General features: G+C 40.1%; 1 protein-coding gene and 1 long non-coding RNA gene across 2 annotated transcripts in view; one reads left to right on the top strand and one right to left on the bottom strand.

Moving 5' to 3' along the window:
- ANK3 (ankyrin 3) overlaps nt 1–19754 on the top strand; it is a 743189-nt gene that overhangs the window by 387054 nt on the left and 336381 nt on the right. The window lies entirely within an intron of this gene.
- The window catches only part of LOC102489047 (uncharacterized), a 32567-nt gene continuing 23171 nt past the window's right edge, over nt 10359–19754 (bottom strand). Inside the window, exon 3 of the long non-coding RNA XR_334339.2 lies at nt 10359–10480. This is a non-coding gene — a long non-coding RNA (uncharacterized LOC102489047). The remainder of the gene's footprint in view (nt 10481–19754) is intronic.

Here is a 19754-nt window from a genome sequence, read left to right as displayed (position 1 = left end):
ATTGAATAGGAATATAAAAAAGGTTAACATACATTTCAATAAATAAGTCTGTAAATTTTTAAAAAGATGTATAGTATTCTACTTCATGTACGTATCCCTTTTTGGCCTTTTAGCTGAGATCAAGTGGATTATTTTATGCATGTACCAAAATGTATCCCACCAATCTCTTATTCCTGTTTTTTGTTATGAAATATGTCACAAAGGACACTCCATCTTTTCCTAGACCACAGTGTTCTCGTTTTCTACTGTCCTGATTTTCTGGTGATTTTTTTTTTTTTTTAAGCATGAAGATCAAGGTCCTCCATCTTCAGGCCACAGCTGGCATTTACGACCTCATTCCTTACGGATCTACTAGTCGCCCTTAGTTCTAGTAGGAGTGGCTCTACTTTTCACCATTCTCAAAGCATCCCTATTTTCCCACCATGGGTCTTTGGTGGTGCCCTGCCTGCAGTTTCTCTTTTCCCATCCTCTTATATACAAATCCTTCCAGCCCTTAGGGGTCATGTTTAATTCCACCTTCTTCCTAAAATACTTCTTTACCCAGCTGGAAGTAATTTCATTATTTTACAACCGTTTGTATCTCTCAGGAAGCTTACAACACTCTACATGGACTTGGAGTTTTGTGTAAAGACATCCAGGTTAAAAAAAAAAGAAGTCACAAGTCTTGATTTGAATTTTGGCAAGGCCCCTAAGTTTTGTAGCCTGAACCCCTTTTTTGGTCTGCTTTGTATAGAGGCCCCTGATACAGTGGTACCAAGAGTCTTTCCTAGCTCCAGCATGCCGGCAGGCTCCTACTGCACTATAGACTTCTCAGGCCTGACCAGAACCGCAGTGTGTCCTCCAGGCCCTGGTTCTGCTGAATTTATGAATGGTCACGGGACTACAGCTCTCTGCCCAGGGTTCTGTGCTTTTCTTCTAGTCTTTGTTAGCTCACCTGCAGTTCTTTAGCTAGTGACTATACATTAGGCAAGCAGAGAGGCTGCATCTTACTCACCTGCAATTACTGTGACCATCTGGCCTGGTTTATCAGGGACTAAGGGGGTTCTCAGGATGCAGGACTTTCAGTGCTGAAACAGCCATGGCCCTCTCCCCAAGGGCACATGAGGACTGGTGGAGTATGGTGAGGATGAGGGGGTTGTACAGAGTAGAGCTAAGGAGAAGTTCTCTGTACCACTTGTCATTAATTAATTAATTAATTAATTAATTTATTTATTTATTTCGAGTTTTGCCATCAGGTGTGCCCACTTGCCGCAGAGACAGAAAGCAGGAAATCGCCTCCCCCCACCCCATTCCCGGAAGGATAGCCATACCCTAATCCCTTCTTTTCCATTCTCCCCTCAGGATCTTGGGCACGCATCCACACGTGCCTGGCATGAGTTCCAAGCCTCAGATATGGGACTCGAACCACAGTCAACTATGTGGGAGTCTAGTGATGTAACCATTACACCACCTGCTTATCCCTCTATACCACCTGTCCTTCAAACCCTCTCAGCACATCTTGTTTTGCTGGCTTTGCCGTTTATCTGTGATTATATACCTTTTCCCCTAGGACTGCATTTCCCATTTTATAATTTCTGGTGTCATCAGTAGGCATTATTTCTTCCTACATATTCTGTCATCTCCTGCTCCTTTCATCACAGTGGACCCTTCCACATGCCATGCCATGGTGAATACAGGAAAGTACATACAACTCACCTTTGGGCAACAACTCCTGCTTTTAGGGTCACATCTAGAACCAATTTCCTTGCTTTGCATTTCTCTCTCTGGCTCATCAGCTCCATGGAGTGTGTGTCTTACTCACCTGCCTTCTTAACTGTGATTGTTCCCAGCTTCGACTTCCTCCTCCCACCCACCTCAGTTTAGCCAAGAGAAAGATATAGAACGCTTCTGCCTTCTTACCCCCGAAGAGTCTCTGGCTGGCTGCCACCCTCCACTAGGTGCAGGTAGATGTTAAGACCATTGCCACCTTCCCATTTCATTCTGATTGTGTTTCCCAGCCAGAGGGAGCCCGCCATCATTTTATCAGGAAATGTTTTGATGAAAGCTGCTACACAGTTATGCAACTATACTGTTGTGGGTGCAAGAGAATCCCATTTTACTCAAATTTACATGATTGAGACAAACGTGATTTCAAATGGCTTTACAATGACTGCTGGGCTTTAAAAATCTTATCACCTCTCCATTTTTTATGCCAATCAAGTCATATTTAGTATAGCAGTAATAACGTCTGGACTGCAGATTAAAATACATGATTCAGTCACTAAATTAGAAGAAATGAATGATTTCGTTGCTTGTAAGTGAAAAGAGCTACTGTATAAATCTTAATTTGAACCTATAGAATGAATGTAAAGGACATCTACGTCAGTGTTGAAGGGCAAGGTTGCATGGAAATTTCCCAAAGAGCCTCTAGAGTCGAAGAATCTTAGAGGTGGTAGGGAGCTTTGAGGTCACTGAGCCGAGGCGTCCACAGAGCCAGCCTCTCCTTGGTGACAGCTCTATGAGTTGTGAATTGCCTTCCACTGTGTCTGCCTCTGAACATAGCTGCCCATTTCCGAACAGCTCTCATTGTTAAAACATGCTCTCCTACTTTGAGACTTAATCTAGAACCTTCTTATATCCTCCCCTCTGCCAGCTATTCATGTAGAGGAAGAGGGCCAGATGTTGGTGGCACTCCTTCTCATGAAGCTAATCACTCCCTGCATCTTTAGCCAGTCTTCATAAGACAGAATACTGCTTTATTCCCCTCTTTGCCACCATGTGACACCAAGAATCGAAGCAATAATTTACATGTTGTATGTCCAGCTCATAGGGTATTAACACGGCATGTCCTTAGCTGCTGCCAGTGTTGATGAAAGGGGCCAAGGGGGACCAGCAGTTGGCATTAATAGCTATGTTGCTGGACTCCCATGTAGTCAAGTCCCGGACCTGATGGCTTAAACTCATGCCTGGTGTGTGTGCATGTGTGCCCAAGATCCCGAGAGGAGAATGGAGGAGAAGGGATTGCAGTGTGGCCATCTCCCCTAGGGGGTGCCCTGGGAGGGTGATTTCTTGCTTTCTGTTTCTCTGTCTCTCTGTTTATGGTGAGCGCATGTACCGTATAGAAAAAAAAAAAAAAACCACCTCTCAAAAGAAAAATATAGAATATAGAAAGGGGCCAAGGTCACAGTTACTTTGAATAAAAGGCAATTGAGAGCCTGTTCAGTCTGTCTTCTTAGGATGCTATTTCTGATTTACATGTGCATTTTATCCTTCCTCTTTAACTTTAGCTTTATCTCTTGGTTGGCATTGAATTGTATACATTGTACTGACTTGTGAATATATCAGAACATTTATACACAACACCTAAGTCTAGATTTATAAAGATGTAGAAGTCATCCCCTCTCACACTTTACCTTCTGTGTTTTCCATTGGAATGTCTCCCACTATTTTATTCCTCATACTTAGAGGTAGTTTTTATAATAGTTACTAAGGTATAGTGTAGTTTTTATAGCAATTATTATGGACCCAGCATGTACCCAACATCATTCTTTCTCTTTTTGCTTCTGCTACTTGGCTTCTGCCCTTCTGTTTTAGTTTCTGTCTTCTTTACTTATCATTTTTACCATAAAAATATTCACTGAATTCACCCGAATAGATGGAAATATTTTAGTATCAATTGGATATCAGAGAAGAACAAGTTAATATGTTAACATTTATGTTATATAAATGTATGTTAAAGTTTATAAAAGGTTAATTATTACATATTTTGGACTAACAAAATTTATAGGTAAGCAGTTGACTTCTCAGAGATGTATAGACCTACAAACTAGTAAGTGGAATTATTCTGACAGAAAAATTAATAATAAGGACATAAAAAGAACAAAGTTCTAAAATAGATGTAGTGCAGTGAGCGCAAAACAGACATATGGTTTCAATTTAACATTTCAGTTTGACAAGTATTTACATATCCTGGGGATATGAAGAGAAATAAAACATGCTCCCAGTCCTTTAGGAACTGGTAGCCTGGTAAGGGGGACAAATTGGTTTAAAAGAATTAATATAGTCTTATAGTTGCTATGGAAACTGTACAGAATGCTGTGGAGGCCTTCATGGGGCATGTTTACCAGAACAGAGTGTTAAGCAAGACAGAGAGATGGGGAGGTTGGAGCTGGTCCTGAACACTGAGAAATGGGGGCAGTGGTAGAGAGGACTAAAATCCTGGGCTGGTCTCCAAGCACAGTGGTTAAGCCCTATGCCTTGGGAGCCAGATCCCACATGGCTAACTGTCATTTGAATCCCAGCCCTGGCAGCTTAGAAAAAAAACCACTGGGCAGGTGTGTGTACATGCCAAAATCTTGACAAGAAGGAGAAATAGAGAAGGATTATGGCATGACCATGCCCTGTTTTGGGGAAGCTTTCTCTCTTCCCCATTCTCACAAACTCTGGCTCAGAAAAGAAAAGTTTCTGAAGCAGAGATAACTGAAGATGGTAACTTGCTGAATTTTGAATGGAAGTGAAAGGAAGGATCCAAGAAAAACATGTCAGAGATGAAAATATGAGCACCTAATAATCGGCTGGTTATAGCTTGTATTGAGATAGGAAAGCAGAGGGATTAGATTACCTTTGTCTGAGGAGTGTCTCCCCTTTTCTCCTGAATTCCTCTTTTTCTGTCTATTCTTAATAATATTTTTGCAAAGTGAGAAATGTTACTCTATATTAAGCTTGATTTATTTATTTTATGAGAATGAGCCCGCAAAAGACAACTCTCAATAGTGTCTCACACAGCTGTTCTTTCCCCAGCCCCAACCTTTTCTGCCAGCCAGGATCAGGCGCGTAAGTGACTAGTATGTACAGGTCAGCTGGAGAACTGAACCTGTGATCCTTCCTATGGATTCAGCTGTACCTGGGCAGCAAGTTACCACTTTACCACTGAGCTGGCCCAGTAATGTTATCTTCTGTTGACTTTTCATTTGGGCTTTCGATTCTAACTCACAAATGCCAAAGTTTTAGAGTTGGAACATTCAAGACAACAGAAATCCACTGAGCAGATAAATGAGAAACTAGGAGAATAAATATTTAATAATTTTGTGAAGTTTTAAAGTCATTTCTTCAATGAGTAAGAGTGAGAGAGAGAAGATGACCAAGAGACATTACCTCCAGTAGAATCTTGATGCCAGAATCCACCCTTTCCTCATCCAGCCCCAGACTATAGACACCCAAGTACCCCGCATGCTCAGGGAGGTCTCCCCACACAAACCCTGAATCTTCCCACAGGGTCAGCCTTGCAGAGTGTTGTGCTTTACTGCTGTATCACCCTCTGACCGCAAAGACACTGATTTTGTCAAAGTTGTCATTCAGCAGGCTCCAGGAATGTTCAAAATGCTAGTTAAAGAGCTTTTCAGATGTAGATTATGACAGTCTTCATGAAAAGAGCTGTGTTGTCATATTCATATTCTCCCATACAGTAAAAGTATTTTTGTATTTACAGTAAATCCTTTAGAACAGTGTCATGTGTTAATATATTCACTTTTGAAAATACATTTATGCTGATTTTTAAAGTTTATTTATTTACTTCCTTGGAAATAGAGAGGAAGGAGAAAAAGACAGGCACTCTCAACAGGGTATTCACACTACAGTCCCACCCACAGTCCTGCAGCGAGCCGGGATCAGCTTCTGTGTTCTGAGTAAATATACTTGGAACTTTTCTATATGGCCTCCAGTATCCTGCAGCAGTACCCCTACTGCCCGTTCCACTGCACCTGGGCCTACAGTGATTTTTAAAATAGAAATAGAGGAGCCAGCAGATGGCATGGTGGTTAAGATACTTGACTCTCACATGGCCAACAATGGTTCCAGTCCTGGACCAGGCGGCTTGAAAATTACACTGGGCACCTGTGTACATGTGCCCAAAATCCTGAGAGAAGAATGGAGGAGAAAGGATTGTGGCATGGCCATCCCTCCCTCCCATGGGGGTGATTTCTCACTTTCACTCTGACTCTCCAGTGAGCACACACCACCCTATGGCAAAAACCTAAAGAAAAAAAAAAAAAAAGGAAAAAGAAAAGAGAAGCAGAAAAGTAGAAGAAAATTGTACACCAAAAAAAGTACATGATCAGTTTAATACAGTTTATTTCTTTTTCATGTGTTGTAATAGCTTTTAGAGTTTCCTTTTTAGAAGTTCAAAGGAATGAAACAGAAACTGTCTTGTAAAACAATTTGAGAATATTTTTACCTTACAAATCTATGTGTCATCAAAATGGGCTATGATTATATTTGAGAAAAACAATGCTCTGAAAATTCACCATATTTAACTTTTCTTAAAAAAAAAATAAAAGTGGTATTTTAGGGAACCAGCAGTTAGCGTAATGGCTATGTCGCTGGACTCCCACGTAGTCGACCGCGGTTCGCATCCTGGACCCGGTGGCTTAGAACTCACGCCGGGCGCATGTGCATGCGTGCCTAAGATCCCGAGAGGAGAGTGAAGGAGAAGGGATTGTGGCGTGACCATCCCCCCTGGGGGAGTGATTTCTCGCTTTCTGTCTCTCTGTCTCTCTCTGTCTGTTTGGCGAGCGCACGCACCCTATAGCAAAAACTCTCCAAAAAAAAAAAAGTAAAAAAATCAAAGTGGTATTTTAAACATTTGTGTGAAAATATTAAAATGCACTCAGTTGACCTTTTTATAAAACACTTCAAGGGAAACATTCATAATATTTTAATGAAAAATATTGCCTTAATATTGAACCTAAATTACCAATAAAATGCCTCAAATTCATGAAATTGATTCGTTTTCAAATTTTCCTTCTTGTATGTTTATGTTCAGTACATACATGTATTTGTATATGTCTGTACTTTTAACTTCTTTAACCCAACACTTATATGTCAGTATTTGCAATTATTAGTTTTACAGAAACAAACATATCTAACTTGATAAGACAGCGTGTAACTTAATTGTGAAAGCTAAGGTAGGCAAAAAAAAAAAAAAAAAAACTCCAGAGTTCATTGGTTCTTAAAAGAGGAAACAGATAACCTACCACTCAATTCAATGGATAGTTATATTAAACAAGAAATTCCCTGACCAGAATGATTGTAAAATATAGGATAGCACTTGACAATTCAAAGGAATCCTTTTGTATTCAAATAATTGTGTCTCTGAGTATCTGTGTTTCAGGTTGGATATTCCATCATCATAAAATGCAACATACACATCTTTTATAGAAAGAGGCTTTCCTACACTCGGCCTTTTATGCTGTAGACCACAGCTGGGACTTTTATTTCGGGTATGGCTGGCAAGTCCCATGGTCCCTTGTGTCATCATGGGGAATGTGATGGGAATGCCTGACCCAGAGTTTTAGCCGGAATTTGCAATTTAGCGTAGAGCTGTTAATTGCATTCTCAGCATTATTTCCCTTCCTCTCACAACAATAAACTGTGCATGGTAATATCCTAGTAAAGTGTGGTGCTGAGGCAGATGTGGGGTACCAGAAATCCTTCAGCATTTATGCAAACACACAGCCAAAGGCATTCTTTTTATTTGCTTATTTGCCTTACAACGATATGTCAAGACAATTCTGAAAGGCATTCTGTGCTTGGAATCTTATTATTTTTTAATGTTTCCTGGGAATATATTTTTTAATTGAGGTGTAATTTACTTGCAGTCAAATGCAATGTTCTTAAGTATACAGTTAATCAATTTTGACAAACACATACAGTTGTTTTACCCATTCCCTAGACAAGATGTGGAGCATTTCAGCAGCCCTGAAAGTCCCTTTGTTCCCTTTCCCAGTCAGCATCCCTTCTCCACTCAGAGTGGCCATTGTTAGGATTTCCAGCACCATGGTTGGATCTTAATGTTAATTTTTAGAGGTTGAATGTCCACCTGACATGTCGAAGAAGAATCTTTCAAACTCTATTTTCCTGGGGCCAGCAGGTGGCATGGTGGGTAAAGATGCTGGATTCACATGTGGTCAATGGTGGTTCAAGTTCTGGACCTGGTGGTTTGCTTTCTTGTTTTCCCTTTCTCTCTCTGTGTGGCTCTCTGGTCAAATTAAAAAATAATAAATGGAAATTTTAAAATAATTATTTAAAAAACACTCTATTTTCCTTGAGTCAGTCAGTGTTATGGTGGTTAAATCAAGTGGATCTTACAAGGACAACAACATGGTTTGAGTCCCAGACTCAGCAGATTGGAAGGTTCTCCAGGCCCGTGTGTGTGTACATACCCCAAATCTTGAGAGGACAGTAGAAGAGAAGGGAATGTGGCATGGTCACCCCTCCACCCCCTGGGGGAGGGTGCTTTCTCATTTTCCTTCTCTTTGCTCTGCCTCACCCTGGGTAGCACATGTGTGCCCTATAGCAAGTTACAAAAGCAAAACTAAAACAAACAAAAACAACTGTATTATCCCTTGAGTTTTTTCTTCTTGGGGAGTCATTCAGAAGTACATGCATGAACCAAGAATAGGGATGTGAAACTCTGCCGTACAGATTTTTTTCTCTGTTGCTTCAAAAACACAGCAAACCATCCTTGGTGTTTAATTATTCTTGAAGAAGGAGCAGATCAGTTTCCAGCCTTCAAAAAACATTTCAAGTAATTTTGTATCTCATTGTGCTTTTATTTGGCTCTGTTTTAAGTCCCACTGGTTAAAATGACCAGCGATCCTTTGTGACGATAGTTTAGCCCTGTGTGTTGTGTACACCTTTTGTGTAGGATGGAGTAAATTTAATTGAAATTTTAGGAAGGATGCATCAGTAAATGCCATGGATGAAGCTAAATAGCTTGGCATCCCCCCCCACCACCCAAAAAGCAGCATTCTCCTCCCTTCTTTTAGCTAACATCGTCTTCTTGATTCATAAATTGGAATACACTAAACAATGCAGAGGGATAGAAAATTCCGGGATAGAGGGCTACTTTCATTCCATTATTGCAACACATGAAGTATAGAATGAAATTGCACTGCTGTTGGAATGTGTTCTCTTTATTAAAATAGACAAGCATTAGTAGACAAGCCATAACATTTCCATCTGCATTCACAGTAGGCTCCCACCATCCGAAGTACAGGGCTCCCCTCGTTCCCATAAACACCCAAATACCCTGGACAGAAACATTTTCGTATTTAGAGAGTGACAGAATCAAAATATTTCATTAAAAAAAAATGGCTATCCTCATCTGCTCTTTGGATTGCAGCATGCGTTTTAAAGGGAAAGCTCGCCCTCTGTACGCAAATGTCACCAAGGACACGGGAGTTGGGTCGGAAAGATCTGCAGTGCAGCAGAGGGGATGAATGGGCTCCCAGCTTGGTGATTCTCCTTTAGTTCTGCTTCCATCACCTCCCAGCCTAATCACCTTGAGGAGGAAAACAAAAGGCATTTGTGCAGTGTGGGAGTGATCCCTCCAGAGGCAAGGCACCCATTGTCATCTGAGCACATTTTTCTCCATCGCCTGAAGGACAAAGGCTTTTAATAATAGGAAATTGCCATCTAAAGCATGTAAAAGTGAAAGCCTCCTTCTCAGGCTAGGGCAAGAATTCATTTCTTTCTCTCCCTAATTTCAAAGCCAAATCCTTGCTGGATCTTGGAAGCATAGAAAGCCTGGAGTCCTGTAAAGGCGGTTTAAGAGGTAATTGTAAATTCTAATTTTCTTTTTAGCAAACTGTTTCCTCACTTGCAGAATATTCTCTTTCCATTTTTCATAAAGGCAGGCTGATAAAAAATTTAAACAAACTCTTTTAGGAGCAAGTCTCTGTCAGATGTCACGCCAGGCTCCCGTTTGGTAGGAACAGTTATGTAAGGTGCTCAGTGCCATCTATCTCCATAATAGACTTCTAACGCGAATCCAGGTTCTGGGAAGCTCGCATACTCGTCTCCCCGAAGACTTCATGTTTATGGTATTTCTACCTCAGTAAGACTTAAGTGTAACAGACAATTTTAATAATGCTAATCTGTTGGAACAGCACTGGGAAAGAGGGAAGGTGTCTTTGCCCTGAGGGTAAAATAAAAGGTATATGCAGTGATATAATTAGGTAAATAAAGTGAGAATAAAAATGATATCAGAGCGGATTTATTCACTAGGCAAAGGGACAGTACGCAGCGATTTGAGAGGAACATCTAAGGACAGACACCAATGAGAGGAAGAGTGAAAAAATAAAAGTTTTGAGATCTTAAAAGGTGTGCATTGATTTATTATTTATAAAAGACTTTTACATACATTATCACCTCTGATCCCTGTAAGTCTGTGAAAAGGAAATTCTCATGTTCATAGAAGCGGAACTACTTGGTCAAGGTCAGTTAGTTACCATGGTACTCTAAACCCTAGTGATTCCCTCCCTCCGTTCCTCCCTTTCACATTTTAAACATGCAAAATCTAGTGTCTCCTCTTCTTCTGGAAGTGACCACTGCAGACATGTCCCATAGTGACTGCAACAAAGAAAGGTCCTCGTTTTGCCTCACTCGAATCCCAGAGGGCTGGAGGAGTTGGTGAGAGTGTTTTCTTTCCTGGCAGGGTTATCTGCAATATAGTAGAGGGAGAGAGAGAGAGAGAGAAAGAGAGAGCATGAAAGCAAGCCAGCGCCCTCGGTTACTGACAGAATTTCCACATGTAGTGATTTATTGTAATACTTTGCCATGAAACACAGGTATCTTGCCCTTGGCAGGAGAGGTACAACCAAGATTTGTTATCACTTACAGAGATTAAATATGTATGAAACTGTTTCAGCAACTGTGTGCATATAGTGATTTATTAGGAGTACCATCATCAATGATTATTATTACCAAATACTATCACTGATAATCATAGTTTATCTTGCTGATCGGAGCCAGCTCTACAGTTGGATCTCCTGTGTGTGCATCTCACCTGCATTTCTTACTAACTGTGCAGCCTTGGACTTACTAACCTCAGTTACTCTCTCCTTTTTCTGTAAAATGGAGACAATAATAATTCATTGTTCAAAGTGATTTTGGGGGTGGGGGGGATTTCTGGAAATAGTTAATGTAAAATGTTTCAGAAATGCTCAATAAATCTCTGGTGCTTTCCCGCTGTCACATAAGAACATACTTCATGAATGTGCGGGTGGGACTGTAATCCCAGCTACTTGGGAGGCTAAGGCAGGATCATCCTGGGTTTAAGGCCAGTTGGGGCAGCATAGCAAGACTCTGTTTGAAGGGAAGGAGAGAAAGGAAAGATACACTTCACATTAAATCTTGGTTGAGCATTTTATACATAAGTGTCTCAATTTCAGTCAACAGAAGGTAGTTTTGTAAACATCAGGCAACTGAGAAAGAAATGCCTCAAACAATAGTAAGTGATTATAACCTCATTCAGCGTTATATAATCAAAGTTTGCCTTGGATTTCCCTCTACTGTTTTAGGGATTTATTCTACAGCAAACATTGGAACACTTCTCAGTGAAAGTGGTGATACATAACATTAAGATGAAGAGAATTTAGAATGAAATTCAAGAGTCATCTTCCAAATGGGTGGTTCTATAACTTAATAGGAATGTTCCCTTTGTTTCTGATTTCTTAAATACCATTTAGCAATGTATGTATTTTATATTGAATGCTATTCCTGTGACTAGAAAAAGCTAAGCCAGCTTGTGGCATGGTAGTTAAGGCAGCTAGATGCCACATGGCTGACTTCATGGTTCAAGTCCCAGAACTGGTTGCTTGAAAACCTCTCCAGGTACATGTATGCCCCAAATCTTGAAGCAAGGGAGAAATGGGGGAGAAGGGATTGTGGCATGACCATCCCCCAAGGTTGGTGTTTCTCTCTCTCTCTCTCGGGAATGTATATGCCCTCTAGCATATTTTAAAAGAAAGAAAAAACTAAGTATTTTTTTAGAGAGGTTTTTGCTATAGAGCCCACGTGCTCGCCAGAGAGATAGAGATAGAAAGTGAGAAATCACCTCCCGGGGGGAGAGGGGTGGCCATGCCACAATCATTCCTCCTCCATTCTCCTCCCAGATTATTGGACTTGCACACACACATGCCTGATGTGAGTTCCATGACACCAGATCTGGGACTCAAACCATGGTCAACTACGTGATAGTCCAGCAATGTAACCATTATACCATCTGCTTGTCCCAAAGCTAAGAGCTTTAAAAAAATTTTTTGCTAATGTCAGAAGTGTTTTTATTTTTCCCTTCTCTCATTTTCCTTCTATTCTTTCCCTTTTTCTCAAAAAACATTATATTTTAGCATCTGCTTTTCAGGCACTGTTCCGAATGTAGGAAATAGTGGTAAATGACAGTCAATATCTTGTTTGTTTTTTATTTTTAAACTATGTTGTTAATACCTTGACATTTATTACACATGTGTTTCACATTAAAGTGTGTAACTGGGGATATTTTCTCTCAGAAAAACAGATCCACAAAATAGTATCTCTTACAATGTTTTCATCCACCCCTTGAAAATAGAGGAAAAAAACCTTTGTGTTAATGTTGGATTTTGTAGTGGTGGCGGTTTTCTTCAAGCCATATGATTTCTCCCCATTTATGGTTTTATAAGTTGTTCCTCATTAAAAATAATGATTTTCTCATTACCTTGGGAAAAGTTTACTAGGAGGCTATTTAGTTTGTTATGACTGCAGTCTACATATTCATTGTCTTATTGTCCAACAAATTAAAACATTTTATTAGCTCTTTCTTCTCACGAGGCACCTCTCTGCATCATTTCTAGATCACTTGAGCAGACTTGAATAATCACTGTTAGATTATTCAGTTGGCCGAAATATATAATAGTCTAGATGCTGTTATTTTCTCTTGAAATTAAAAAAAAGAAAGAAAGAAAAGGAAAGAAAGAACTCTTGGGCCAGCCATGGTGGTACAGTGTTAACATCAGGCTTCAAGATACTAAGCCAGATTCCTCTGTCTAAAATAACCTACCCATTCACCCCCAGCCCCTAGCAACCATTCCAGCATCCCCTGCCTGAGCCTTTCCTGAGTTGTTCAGATAGAATTTTCCACCATGAACACACTCAGTCTTGCATTCATCACCAGCCACACTGTGTGCTTCCTGGCAAGGACTGCCTCTGAGGAGAGATGGTGCTCCGTGCAGGATGTCGGAAGGGTGAATGACTGTGAGAGATAGGTGGATCCGCTGGATAGTGCCTGAGCCAGCTGCTGGAGGTAAACAGAGTGCTGAATGGGAAAGTCTTGTTGCCATCTGACATCCCATCCCTGTCCGTGGGCATTCCCTTGATGAAATGCGAAACCACAACCCTGACCACTTGTATTCATTAAGATACTATGGGAGCTTTTTGCCAAAGCCCTGCTGGCTCACACGTGATAGAAATATTCTCGTTTGGGACAGTAGGCTTTCTGCTTCTTCAGATGTTATACACAGTTTTAAATAGTTACAATCATTTGGTCTCTTGATGATTTAAATCTTAGCTCAGCATAACAATCAGTACAGTTCTCTGAAATGAGAAAACGTTCAAAATATCTATTCATAGGAATTGTGCCTGAATAGGCATGTAATTTAAAACACAGTCCATACATCCTGGAATTGATCCTAAGAATAAGATTAAATGATTATACAAAGATGTATATGCAAAGTTTTTGTTTGTTTGTTTGTTTGTTTGTTTTAGCAGTATTTTTTTTTTCCCATGAAAGAGATAGGGACCTCAACAGGGTCTCATCACGCCACAAACTCCTCAACCCTCTTCACCCTTCTAGAGGGCCAGGGTTATGGGCACACCCACAAGCATCATCATATCAGAACCAGATCACCAGGGAACTAAAACTAGGCCCTGCCATATGGCTCCAGTATCATGCAGCAGCACCCTCCTTCCTGCGCCACTGTGGCTGGGTCTGTAGCAGTATTTTATAATACAATTTGGAAACATCCCACCTCTCTAGTAAAGGTTGGATTAAGTAGATAATAGCACACGGTAGAAGCATTAAAAATGATTATGTAAGACATCCTGATAGTATTGTGTGCTGGGGGTATATTACATAAGCTACGTGTTTGTGAGGCATGATCCCCGTAAGTTTATAAAGCCAGATTGTGTATGTAAGGATGTCTGTTTACAAGAATGCTAGACAAAAGTTATCACTTCATGGTATTTTGTTTTGTTTTAAGTTTTTATGTATTGTTTCACTTTCTTAAGTGTATATTTTTACAGTAAGAAAAAAATTAATTTTTACAAAAAATAATTTTCACGAAGTTAGGTTAATGAAAAAAATAGCATGAAGCACCATGCATAAAAATCTCAGGTGTCTTAGAGTCAAACTAACAATAAACCTGACTTTTTTTTTTTTTTAAAGTTTTTGCTATAGGATGTGTCAATCGCCAGAGAGAAAAAGGAAGTGAGAGAAAGTGAGAAATCCGCCCCCCACCACCGCAGAGGAGATGGCCATGCCATAGTCTCTTCTCCTCCATTCTCCTCTCAAGATTTTGGACATATGTACACACACACACTGTGTGATTTTCAAGCTGCTGAGTCCGAAACTCGAACTGCTCAGTCAGCCACATGGGATCCAGCACCTTAACCTCCACACCACCTGCTGGCCCCAATAAACCTGAATTTAAAACCTTTTCTCCTTACTCTGTGTTCACAAGAATGGGAGATCAGGACAAAAAGAATAATAACCAAAAATATATTGTAAGTAGTAGTTTTTAGAATATGTCCTGGAGTATGTCTCTTCCATTCCCCTCTGTTCCTTATTCTACTACAATGAATAATATTCGTGACAATAAACTCCTGCCAGTTCCTTTTATCTTGAATAGAATGACTGGACTATATGGAACCCAAATGGACTAATACATTTTGTAAAATATTTCAATATCAAGGGCTAAATAGTAAGTTTCTTCTGAAAAGTCTTGAACTAAACCAAAATTTCACATATTTGTCCCTGAACAGCCAATCAACAAATCATTCACCATGGAAACTCTGAAGTGAATTAAAAATTCCTCTTTGAAATTCCAACCTATCAATTACCATTACTGTAGACTATAAATGTAGGTGAAAACTCTAAAGCAATTCACTGATTGTATTGTCTTTTTTTGTAAGTTATATAATTGTAAGCAAAATTCTGATTGACTTAAGCAGAAAATGTACTAGAAAAGAGAAGTGCACACTTATGAGTTCTGTGGAATACTGAATGGCTTCCTTAGATAGTTGAGTAAGAAAAGGCTCCAGAAAGAAATATTTCAAAAACCAGAATTGATCTAATGTCTTGATTCTAGAACATGTCCAGTAGAACTCATTGTGTCACTGTGACAAGTCTGCATGTAAAATTAGAGACTTCAGGCTAAAGAGTAATGATTCAAAATTACATTACTTAAGAAAATAGATCTATCTAGACTTCTGTTTTTAATTAATAGTTTAAGCTGGTGTGGCATTTTCATTTTACCAATCTTTCTTAGTATCATTAATAATCATTTTCTCTCATCTGAGTTTCCTTTTTTCCTTAGTAGATCATAGGTAGAAACCAAGAAAAATAATTCCAAGTTTCTCTTTTCCTATAAAGATGTTGCAACATTAGATTTAAAGGTTAAAAGTGATTTTTTCATTCCAAAGATTCCTTTTAGCTTCAATAAACCCAGTGCTTGCAGCCTTAGGTCTTCTGCCACTAGAAAGGAAAAGAGCATTTCAGACAGTTCTCTTTATTTGCTCCTGATAGGATGAGAGAGATTTTATACCTAGCTTATCAAGAACAAAATGAAATAAGTACACATTTCTTGGCCTTTTAGTTGAGTACTCTTGTTCATTCAGCTCCCTAGAATAAAATAATTGTGTTTGGATAAAATTAGATCTGTATTTAATTCCTGAAGATCTTGGTCCAAACAGATAAATACCGTAAGCCTAAAAATGTCTCTCCTTCTGAGACACACACACAGAATACTTGCACACACAGTGCCAGATGCACTGAGATTCAAAACTGTGATTAAAAAAACACTATAGCAGGACCAGCAGTTAGTGTAATGGCTATGTTGCTGAACTCCCAAGTAGCCGACCGTGGTTCGAGTCCCAGACCCGGTGGCTTAAACTCAGGCTGGGCGCGTGTGCATGCGTGCCCAAGATCCTGAGAGGAGAATGGAGGAGAAGGGATTGTGGCACGGCCATCCTCCATGGGGGGGTGATTTCTTGCTTTCTATCTCCGTCTCTCTCTTTCTGGCAAGCACACATGCCTTATAGCAAAAACCACTCCAAAAAAAACTATAGTCATCAGAACTGTTTTCTTGGATTCTGAAAATATATTAGGTATTTTGGACTTTTTCAGAGTCAGTTAGTTTCATTGTAGTAGTTCAAAAGTCTCCAGATAGCTACTGATACCAAACAGAATTTTTTTTTTCTTTTTTGCTATAGGGCACGTGCACTCACTCACCAGACAGACAGAGAGAGACATAGAGACAGAAAGCAAGAAATCACCCCCCCAGGGGAGATGGCCACACTGCAATCCTTTCTCCTCCATTCTCCTCTCAGGATCTTGGGCATGCACGCAAACGTGCCCGGTGTGAGTTTTAAGCCAACGGGTCCGAGACACGAACCGTGGTCGACTACATGGGAGTCCAGTGACATAGCCATTCCGCTAACTGCTGGTCCCCCAAATAGAATTTTTAGAAATGAATATAATTGTATCTAGCCTTCTAAATTTGGTCAAATTAGATTTCTTGGCATTATGGTCTGGAATTTTGAAATTTCAGGTATCATATCTGAAATCTTGATTCAAAAATGTCATGTGATTTAAATTAACTTTGTTTTTGGAGAGTCTAACAAAGACCAATTGATAGGGACTTAAATCATATTATTCTAAACAAAAACAACAAAATGAGATCTGTAGATAAGAATACATGTGACAGATGTTTGAAAGAATTTCTGACTGATATGAACTGTTTCTTGGATTCTGAAAATATATTAGGTATTTTGGACTTTTTCAGAGTCAGTTAGTTTCATTGTAGTAGTTCAAAAGTCTCCAGATAGCTACTGATACCAAACAGAATTTTTTTTTTCTTTTTTGCTATAGGGCACGTGCACTCACTCACCAGACAGACAGAGAGAGACATAGAGACAGAAAGCAAGAAATCACCCCCCCAGGGGAGATGGCCACACTGCAATCCTTTCTCCTCCATTCTCATCTCAGGATCTTGGGCATGCACGCAAACGTGCCCGGTGTGAGTTTTAAGCCAACGGGTCCGAGACACGAACCGTGGTCGACTACATGGGAGTCCAGTGACATAGCCATTCCGCTAACTGCTGGTCCCCCAAATAGAATTTTTAGAAATGAGTATAATTGTATCTAGCCTTCTAAATTTGGTCAAATTAGATTTCTTGGCATTATGGTCTGGAATTTTGAAATTTCAGGTATCATATCTGAAATCTTGATTCAAAAATGTCATGTGATTTAAATTAACTTTGTTTTTGGAGAGTCTAACAAAGACCAATTGATAGGGACTTAAATCATATTATTCTAAACAAAAACAACAAAATGAGATCTGTAGATAAGAATACATGTGACAGATGTTTGAAAGAATTTCTGACTGATATATTATGAGAGTGAGGGCAGCAGGCACTTATTAAAAAAAAAAAGGATAGCTAGAACTCTTTTATTAACCAGTGTTTTTCCCCATTACTGTTTATGTAGACATGGTGAGCAGTCAGACTTCAGGTATCCCTTAAGCACCTCTCTTGTTTCAGATACCTTCTGAGTACCAGAAATACAGAATTGAATAAGGCAGCCTGAGACCATCTAAGGATACAGCTTATGTGGAGTCAAACAATAAACATGTAAGATAAGCCAGAGATAGCATCTTGGGCCCAAATAAATCCCATGAAGAAGGCACATTTGATAAGTAGCTAGGTCTTGACTAGGAAATTCTTTTTTTTTTTTTTTTGAGAGGTTTTCACTATAGGGCGCGTGCGCTTGCCAGACAGACAGAGAGAGACATAGAGACAGAAAGCGAGAAATCACCCCCCCCAGGGGGGATGGCCACACTGCAATCCCTTCTCCTCCGTTCTCCTCTCAGGATCTTGGGCACACACGCACATGCGCCCAGTGTGAGTTTTAAGCCACCGGGTCCGGGACGTGAACCGTGGTCGACTACGTGGGAGTCCAGCGACATAGCCATTATGCTAACTGCTGGTTCCCAGAAATTCTTGTTTTTTAGAGTAGTTAGGGGAGGCTTCTCAGAAGGGATGATGTTTCGGTTGTAATCTGAATTCTGTTTTTTTTTAATTGGTTTTTATCATAGGATGTGTACGCTCACCGGAGAGAGAGAAAGAGAGACAATGAGAGGGTACGTGAGAAATCACCCCTCAGGGAGGATGGCCACACCACAATCCTTTCTCTTCCATTCTCCTCCTGGAATTTTGGGGACACATGCATATGTGTCTGGCATGATTTTCAAGCCAACAGGTCCAGGACTTGAACTGTGGTCTGCCATATGGGAATCCAGTGATTTAACCACTATGCCACCTGCTGACTTGTGATCTGAATTATTAAAAGGGAAAAAAAATATTTTCCAAAAATTCTTGATCAAGCAGATAGAATAGCAAATGCAAAAACCCTCAGCATCAACCTAAGCTACCTAAACTGGAGTGTCCTAGGCTCAGAAAGGTAGCTGCTGTCCTAGAAGTGACGTGAACAATTGGCAAGGTTCAATTTAACCTTGATATGTCTGTTCTACAGCCAACTCTAGCTACACTAGAAAGACAGTCAGAAATGCAAATAGGGATGTCAATCAGGGTCCTAAATCTGAGATGAGACAGATGTCTGTGAGTGTACTGAGAGATTTTACATCAGTGAGGGTGACTAAAGAAGAAAGGCTGGGGCTAGCAAGTCTGTGGTGGTTAAAGCAGCTCTATTCTACATGGCCAACTGAGTAGTTGGCATAATGGCTATGTTGCTGGTCTCCCATGTAGTCAACTATGGTTCGAGTCCTGGACCCGGTGGCTTAAACTCACCCCAGGTGCATGTGCATGTGTGCCCAAGATCCTGAGAGGAGAATGGAGGAGAAGGGATTGTGGCTTGGTCATTCCCCCAGGGGGGTGATTTCTCGCTTTCCGTCTCTCTGTCTTTCTGGTGAGCACATGTGCCTTATAGCAAAACTTCTCCAAAAAGAAAAAAAAGAGAGAGAGAAGAGAAACTGACCAAGGACAAAGTTCTGGGGTACTCTAACTAATCTAGAGTTATAGAAAAGGTGGAAGAACCAGAAAAGGGAATGGAAAGCAATACACAGTGAGCTAGAAGGAAGGTCAGATAAGCTCAAATGATTGTCTAGGGAATAAAGTGACTTAGGAAGAAGAGTGTGGCCAACCGTGCTGGGTGCTATATTGTGCCAAACAGAAAATGGACAATTGACTTTGTATGGCATAGGTTACTAATGATTTGCTAAGTGGATTAAAGAGAGAAGAGTGACAAGGAAGTGCAAGAAAAAAGATATTGGGTGTTTTATGATGACGAGGAATTGATAATGAGTTAGTAGCCAGAGAAGTAGGGTCAAGAAAGAGAATTTGCTTTTCTAGGTTTTAAGTATGAGAATAACAGCAAAAGAATCTACTTGATACAAAAAAGATTGTAGAGAAATGGACAGCGGCAGGAGCTAAGTTCTTAAGGAGGCAAGAAAAGCTTTGATTGATGTGACACTTTTTCCACTCCAGAAAGAAAAAAATAGAGAACCTTGAACAGATTCAGGAAGTTGGTGGGAATGGTCAGAAGATAAAGTTGTACTCATCCTGTCACATCTGTTTTGTCCACAAAATGTGGGTTGAGGGTAGTCAAAAGTGAGGGATGAGAAAGGCTTTTTAAAGAATGAAAATAGAAGGTTCCATGTGAAGTCATT

The sequence above is a fragment of the Tupaia chinensis genome, unplaced genomic scaffold (genome assembly GCF_000334495.1).
Source record: "Tupaia chinensis unplaced genomic scaffold, TupChi_1.0 Scaffold000199_1, whole genome shotgun sequence".
Classification (NCBI taxonomy): Eukaryota; Metazoa; Chordata; class Mammalia; order Scandentia; family Tupaiidae; genus Tupaia; species Tupaia belangeri.
Note: the sequence above shows the minus strand (reverse complement) of the source record. Positions and strands in the feature narration are given on the sequence as shown.